General features: G+C 39.7%; 1 long non-coding RNA gene and 1 pseudogene across 1 annotated transcript in view; one reads left to right on the plus strand and one right to left on the minus strand.

Moving 5' to 3' along the window:
- LOC148733180 (uncharacterized) overlaps positions 1-8,618 on the plus strand; it is a 46,266-nt gene that overhangs the window by 25,576 nt on the left and 12,072 nt on the right. The gene's annotated exons all lie outside the window — the stretch shown is intronic.
- Positions 1,171-2,981, minus strand: LOC148733183 (uncharacterized; annotated as a pseudogene).

An 8,618-nucleotide genomic window follows, 5' to 3' on the forward strand; every position in this document is an offset into this window, starting at 1 on the left:
CTCTAGTTTGAGCACTCTGGCATGGCTTAGACGATACCACAAAGGTTGGGTCGTTTGGGGTGACCGTCTCGGTTCTCCCCCATCCTAGCATTAGCACTGCACTGATGAGGCCCAGAAGGCCGAAACAGTACTGTCTGCAGTTAGTTATATATATATATATATATATATCACAAGTCGTTAGTGGAACTCTCAGGCTAACAAAGGTGCCCCACGCCAGGAGGATCAATAGAGATTCGCAGTCCAAACCACGCAGCAAACACGAAAGAAGAAAGTTTAAAAATTGCGAGGAAGGACAACTTCTGACGTCAAAAATATAAAAAATTTTGATAAAAAATGTTTCGGTCCGAGACCTTCTTCAGTTGTTTACAACTTTTGAAATAAAAAAAGAGCATTAAATAAGATCGAAGTGCTAATGATTACGTAATTACAGATAACGACTAATGAACTGGTGCTAATAAAAAGATAACAAAAAACCTAATTACAAGGAAAGCAATGGACAATGTACAAGAAACAAACCCTAAAATCTAAGAGATAAGAATACTAAATATACATATGGTGCACGATCCTCGCAGTAGATAGCAGGGTAGATAATTTTCTGATTTATCACTTTCTGATTTATCACTTTCACGGGTTTATTACGAATCAACTTAACGGCCTGCTCCCAGTTGGCTTGTTAGCTCAATTGGTAGAGCGCTGCACTAGTATCGCAGAGGTTAGTGGTTCGAATCTCGTACAGGCCTGATTTTTTTCAGGTCTGATTTTCGCTATTGCTTAAATAGCGCTATCTACTGCGAGGATCGTGCAACATATGTATCTAATACCGCAGTTCAAAATATATGAACTTCATATATTTCATTGTATCTAATAATAAATATGTTAAAATGAATGGTGTAACCAATTGCAAAGAAGCAATGCGGCAAGCAAAAAAAAGGGGAGGCCCACTTTTCACTACAACTGTAAACCGTAACAAAATCTCAAAACAAAGCCTTTGGAGCCCGAAAGGGCAAATTAGCAACAAAATCCTTGGAGGGGCTCTTAAATGATACTAATCATTATAAGATCCCTTGGCAGGGCCTCTGAGCCCAATCCACACCTAATTAAAGGGCCGACAAAATCCAAGAAAAGGGCCTTTGAACGATCAATTAGTAGCGCTTAATATAAGATGGAAAATTAATTATAGCAAATTCTATTTTCCGAATGAAATTCCTTTCTTGTATTCAAACCATGGGGTGCCAAAGAGAACAACTGAGCACTGCAATAAGCCTCTTTTGTGATTAAAAGTCTATCGATCTCTTCAGAGCCACTAGGGGCCTGTACCTGATCGATGCATTGGAACGAAAAATCGTCCAGTGTGTGTGGGGTTTTGTTAAAGTGTATCGCTACTTCACAAGTTGTTTTGTTTGTGAGCATAGCAGATTTGTGATTTCGAAATCTAACTTTAAAGTCGGTAGTAGTAGATCTCACGTATTGCAGGCGACATTTCTTGCAAGAAGCCAAGTAAATCACATTTTTACGATCACAGGAAAGTCTAGAGTGAATGGTGTCATTTTTGCCCGTCTGAAAGCTGAGAAATTATTTAGATTCAACAAAGAAATTCTGAGAGAGATCGCATCTTTTCCTATCGCATTTAAAGCAGCCATTGTTATGAGGATTGGTTTGTCTCTCGCTGGCAGTTTTAAAACGAGATGGTGCTAATAATTCTTTGAGATTTTTCGATCGACGAAAAGATGGTATGATAGAACTTCGAGGAAAAAGTTCTTTCAATTTGCGGTTAAATTGCAGAATAAACAAATGCTTTCTGATTATGTTGCCTACATCGGGCAAGTTAGGATTAAATGTAATAACAAATGGAAATAGTTTCTTCGTTTCTTTTCCACCAGTCCTGAGTAATTATTTCTGGGGATGGCGGAGTCTTTGGAGAATTGTTTAGAAACTAATTTAGAAGGGTAATCCTGGTTAACAAGGTACTCTTTGTACTCAGCTGTTCTCTCGGCAAAAAAAATACTTCTTCAGAGCAATTTCTTTTCATTCTTGTGGCTACTCCAAAAGAAATAGCTTTGAAAACGTGCTTAGGATGGCAGCTGGAAGGCGGAAGGTATAAATGGCTATCTGTAGGTTTGGAATAAGCGTCTGTCCTGATAAATCCATCGATAAGATATAAAGTAAGATCAAGTACGTGAAGCTCACGCTCAGAAAAAAACTAGCTCAAACTTAATAGTAGGATATAGAGAATTGATGTAATCAGTAAATTTATGTAGGGCAGGAAGGCCCTGCTGCCATAGATCAAATACATCGTCTCGATATCGCAAACATAAGGACGGCTTTATCGGACCAGAAAACTTAGCTTTGTGATTAATTTCGCCCATGGCTATATCGGCATAGCTACAAGTATTCTTCGGACCCATAGCTGTTCCATGGATGTGAAGAAAGAAATTCTCTTTAAAAACAGAATGGTTACTTTTCAAACAAATTTTTACGGCTTCTAAAATACAAGTCGTGGATGGAAATTTGTTTTCTCTACTCAAAGCCTTCCTTACTGCAGTGAGGCCGAGTTTGTTATCGATGTTGAGGAATATTGAAACCACGTCCCACGAGACCATTAAGGTGCCAGTTGGAAATGGACCGCTTGTGTTAAGATGTTCTATTTTGTTAAGCAGGTCGGTAGTGTCTTTAATAAACGATGGTAATATTCAAGCAAGTGGTTGTAAATAAAATTCAGTAAAGGCCGATTAGTTTTCAATTGCCGTGCCACAACAAGATGTAATAAGTCTGAGCGGGTTACCCGTTTTGTGTCTTTTGACGTTTCCAAATGCAACTCCTGGTCTCGCTTCTTTATTTATAACCCATTTGGCTACTTCGGGAGAAATCTCACCTTTTCCTAGCCATTTGGAGCACCAACTATCTACTAATGCCAAATGTTTAGAGGTTGGGTCTGATTGCAAAGGTTCATGATGCAACTGATTGTTAAGCTGACCAAACATCTTTTCCTCCTACTCCCTTTCATCAATTAAAACAAATCGGGATCCTTTGTCCTGTATACGAATCAAAACATTGGAATTTTTAAGATTTTTAAGCGCAGCCCGTTCTTTTTTAGAAAGGTTATCTCTAGCTTGCCAAATGTTCTCAGGATTGATAAGATCACGCCGTACATTAGCTAAAAATAATTTGGTACACGGGGTAGGTGGCTAGGATTTGTCAGGTTGTCATCAGGATTTATATCAATGAAGAAAGCTGCTGTTCGTAGTCGAGCTTCAAATACTTCTAAGTCATCGTACACGCTCTGCCAACTGATGTCCTTAAGTGTTGGGCAAAACGATGGTCTTTTCCTCAGCCCCTAGTGGCTCTGAAGAGATCGATAGGCTTTTAATCACAAAAGAGGCTTATTGCGGTGCTCAGTTGTTCTCTTTGGCACCCCATGGTTTAAATAAAAGAAAGGAATTTCATTCGGAAAATAGAATTTGCTATAATTAATTTTCCATCTTATATTAGGCGCTACTAATTGATCGTTCAAAGGCCCTTTTCTTGGATTTTGTCGGCCCTTTAATTAGGTGTGGATTGGGCTCAGAGGCCCTGCCAAGGGATCTTATTATGATTAGTATCATTTAAGGGCCCCTCCAGGGATTTTGTTGCTAATTTGCCCTTTCGGGCTCCAAAGGCCTTGTTTTGAGATTTCGTTACGGTTTACAGTCGTAGTTAAGAGTGGGCCTCCCCTTTTTTGGCTTGCCGCATTGCTTCTTTGCAATTGGTTACGCCATTCATTTTAACATATTTAGTATTCTTATCTCTTAGTTTTTAGGGTTTGTTTCTTGTATTTTGTCCATTGCTTTCTTTGTAATTAGGTTTTTTATTATATTTTTATTAGCACCAGTTCATTAGTCGTTATCAGTAATTACGTAATCATTAGCACTTCGATCTTATTTAATGCTCTTTTTTTATTTCAAAAGTTGTAAATGACTGAAGAAGGTCTCGGACCGAATCATTTTTTATTAAAATTTCAAATTTTTGACGTCAGAAGTTGTCCATCCTCGCAATTTTTAAACTTTCTATATATATATATATATATATATACAAAAAGTTAAAATGATAGGAAACAATTAAGAAGACAAGAGGACTATTTCTATTGGTTTCGCAAGTAGAACTTGTTTTCATGGCGGCACTTGGAAATCAGTTCTGATCGTTTGTTTAATTAAGTGGATTTGTCCGTGGTGATAATGAGGAATTTTTCGGCAAGGCAGAGGTTGCATGTTCTTGAATTTCCTTTGTAAGATGCGGCTTTGTGGATTGTCGACCAATGAATGGAGTAGGGAGTGTTGGTGCCCTTAAGTTCCCAAATGTATTTGGATACCTCGGTGCTGTTAGCGTAGGCTTTCTTTCGGAATGAGAGGGAATGCTGCGTGTATCTTTGTTAAAAGAATTTTCTGTTAGGCCGATGTAGTTTTTGTACGTTTGGTCTTTGTTTGTGGTGACTTTAGCCTTGTAAATTAAGGAGGAAGCGAGGCACTTGTTCTGTAAGGGACAGACTTGTTTTACTCTGCAGTTGCACTTGCGGTCTTGACTGGTCGAGGGGGGGTTCAGGATTTTCTGATTGTGCCTCCTTATTATAGAATCCATGTTGTCCATACAACTGTTGCTTACTTTGGTGGTGTTTTTGTTAAAGATTTTGTTGTATTTGTGAGAGGTGGGAAAGTGCTTTTGAACAAGTGTAAGGAAAGTTTTACCGACGTTAGTTTGGACGTTTTTGCTGAAGGGGGGGGGGGTTGAACCAGATTATCTGTCTTCTTCTTTTTTTTTCTAGCGATCACGGGAACTAGGGGGTGAAGGTGTGGCTGGCTTGAAGTAGGAGAGATGGATGTTATATCCGCTTGATTTCAGGGCGTCTTCGTATGTGGGCTTGGCTTTGTTGAATATATCTTCGTTGCAGGAGAGGTCACAGATACGCCGGCTAATAGACTGTGGAAGGTGCTTAATGATGGAAGGGGGATGGTTGGATTTAGCATGGACGTAGAGGGGATTGTGGTTGGGTTTTCTGTAAGGGCAGTATGTTCCTTCGTTAGGTTTAGTGAGACGTCGAGGAGGTTGACTGTTTTTAAGTTGGTGTTTATGGCGATTGAAAGGCCGTATTGTTTGAAATGGGCTGATGTTGTTTTCCTAAAGCGGTCCGCCTCCGGGCCTGATGCGTTCTTTAGTAAGGCTAGGCCGTCGTCTCTGTAGAAGCCGATGTTGGTGTTACCTGTTTTTTTGCTGAGGGTGTCGAGGATGAAAAGGCCGACGAGTTCGCATATTTCGACACCATCGTAGCTCCCCATTGTGACGTTGAACATGTTGTCATTGTTTTCTTTTTCCAGGCGGTGGGGTGGTTGAAGAGGAGGGATTTACAGCAGTGCATGATGATGTTAATGTCTTGATCGGTGATCGTGGTGAAGGTTTAGGCGTAGTTGATGGCATCCAGGAGGAGGGTTTCCGTGATCGAGGGGTAAAAGATGTCGATATCGAAGACAGTGAACGAGTGCTTGTGTTTGTCGGGGATGCTGTCGAACCATTTAATGACGTCCATAGAGTTTTTCCACTGGTTCACGGAAGTTTGCAAACTTCGGTAATATACGCTTACATATATATATATATATAACTAACTGCAGACAGTACTGTTTCGGCCTTCTGGGCCTCATCAGTGCAGTGCTAATGCTAGGATGGAGGAGAACCGAGACGGTCACCCCAAACGACCCAACCTTTGTGGTATCGTCTAAGCCATGCCAGAGTGCTCAAACTATGTATAAAAGACGACAAGTTAAAGCGGGACTGTGACGAAAAACGTATCATTCCGTAAAACCTTTTTACAACAGTATCTCGAATTTATGCACTTTGAATAACATATGTATTAAATATTAGAAAAATCTAGCCAACGACCGCCGAGAAAATGAAACTTTAGCGTTGCGAAATCGCCCTTCCGCTATATTGCTGTTGAATAAATGAGTGGCAGGACAACGGTAACGCGTCAAAGCGTAGTGACGTTATCCAATCAAGACAACTTGGAGGCAAGAGAGCTTGTAGGGCAAAATCAGTCTTCAAGCGAAAGTGATCGATCATCTAGTTATTGCTCTATTCCCTCGATAGCTTCCCTTGAAAGTGATGTGAACAGTACTTTTCCTGATGAAAGAACCAATGTAATTGAGGAATTTGATTTCCTTTTCCTGTAGGCGATCTTTAAGTCTATTAATTTTGGTTGTCAGCGTGTTGATTGTTTTCTTCCGACTTCGGTTTTCGTCTCCCACAAACTTGCACGCGTCGCAACTCTGGTGGAGGTATAAGTGAGTCTCTTCCTAAGATGACGAAAATGGAGCATTTAATGATATAATTGGACTCTAATACGTTGGAATTCCTTGACTTGGCCATGTGTTGTTTATATGTACTGACACGATCGCTTGTGTTGGCATGCAAAATCTCTCTTGTTTTTACCTGGTAATCTATTGTTTCCTTGGCAGGAAAAGAAGCCGCAAGCTCATCTGCTTCGAAATGAGAAACGGCAATCTCATCGGCGGAATTTCCCGTTAACTCCGAAGATACTTCTTGATCCCCAGAAGCATCGTTAGTCAAAGAACCAGAATCGGCAATGATTTCGGACCCGTTCGCAAAATCTGACGATGTAGATGTCGGTAGCTGCATGCAGAGATCAGATAAGATCAATATTGATAGACATTGGTATTGTTTTATAGAAGACAGCTTAAAGTACAGAAAGCAACGTACAGCTGTGTACGTATAATGAGTTAAAATCAAACAGTTGAACATCACAATAACCTTTATATCAAGTTCACTGTGGATACCATCAGTGACGTTTTATGCCGTGTTCCCCTGTGGATGCACTTCGCGTTCATGGTTTATCTCTATTACAGGATTTGCCGGGCAGAGTGGCATCGCTGTCTTCAAATGAAATATCTCTTTCATAGTCTATATAGATCAATTGATATTATAAAAATTATGAACATTTGATAAATACGAGGTTTGAATTTTGCTGGACGGTCACGTCTTTGCATTCTAATGAATGCGACTAAAACCTCCACTTTGACAAACTGTCAAAGAACTATTTAGACAGACTTCCAGAATACTTCACTGCAAGTTACAATAAACCAACGAATAACGAATAGTGAATGAAAGCTTGGAAAATCATACAGTTTATGTGTTTTTTAGATATTTCCTACAGGTGTGGAATAATTGAGAAAAATTGATTAGAAAAGTCCACTCACCATGCGTGATCCTTCGATGAAGTACTTGAGGTTTTCTCGTGAATATCGCGGCTTTCTCTCAAACTTTTCCAGTAAGTTGGTACTGATCCTGGTACAAATCTTCTCAATGCCCCTTTTAGATGGCATGTCCTTGAAAAACACAATTCTAAAAAATGCTCAGAAACAACAAACCGGCCTTCGGGATCAAAGTTTTTTTCTGTGAAGTCTGACAAAGTTCTTCCACTTCGCGGCAAGGTTTTTGTTAACGGGGGAGTCGTGTAGATTGGATGACGTCACTACCGGTCACCCCATACCTCCTCGGCCAGATTCAGTACATTCTAATCGGATTCAGCAGCCTCGAAAAAGATCGTCCGAAAAATACTACTTACCGTAGGGATTTAAACTCAAAAATCGATACAGTCTTTCCTTAATGTTTTGAGATCCCACACACAAAATTTCATTGTGATCGGAGAAACTAACGTTTTTCGTAACATTCCCGCTTTAAATAATCAGATATAATTTTAATTATAAAACGATGCTAGCCTTCCTTGCATTGTTATTGATAAAACTTAATTGTGTTCTTTTAGTTGAAAACTTGGTGATACTAAATGTTCTTTTCTTCCTTAAATTGTAATGGCAGTTATTATCGGCAGGCAAAAGTTTGTTCAGTTTGTGTTCTGGTCTGCCAGTTTCCTTAAATAGTTCACATGTAATCATCTGGCGCCTCTCAGATAGTTTTGCCAAGCCAGTTTCATCCAGTGCTTGCTCGTAACTTCTGCCCGGATGAATAACGCGCAAGGCACGCTTCTAAAATTGCTCCAAGTCATTGGATAGGTATTGTGGTGAGCTATCACGAAATAATGCACATGCATATTCCATCACTGATCGAATACACGTGGTGTAGAGGGTTTTAAGTTCTTTTGGTTTAACTTGGGCTCATTTAAGTTGACTCAGAAAGTATAAACGCTTGTTAACTTTCTTGATAACCTCATCCACATGATCATTCTACTTAAGATCGTTTGCTAAGGTTAGGCCAAGAATTTTTGCTCTGCTGACCCAGTCAATGTTTTTGTTATCGACCTTTATTGGCTCAAAGACCCTGTTGGATCGTGCAAAGCTAATCCGCAATTCTTTACATTTATCTTCATTCAGTTGGAACTTGTCAGCAAACACTTGTTGGGACAGGTCGTCGATTTACTGCTGGATCTTACTTATAACATTCTTTAATACAGTTTCAGCTATGGTTGTATCGTCAAAGTACTTCCATATTGGAACACCGATGATAGAGAGGTCGTTGATCATGATAAATATCCCCGATACAGAATGTTAATTCAACGATGCTATACTGGTTTTCCAAATACTTATCAGTATCCTCCCAGAGTTTCCTATGAAAGTAAAGAT

The sequence above is a fragment of the Stylophora pistillata genome, chromosome 4, assembly GCF_964205215.1.
Source record: "Stylophora pistillata chromosome 4, jaStyPist1.2, whole genome shotgun sequence".
Taxonomy (NCBI): domain Eukaryota; kingdom Metazoa; phylum Cnidaria; class Anthozoa; order Scleractinia; family Pocilloporidae; genus Stylophora; species Stylophora pistillata.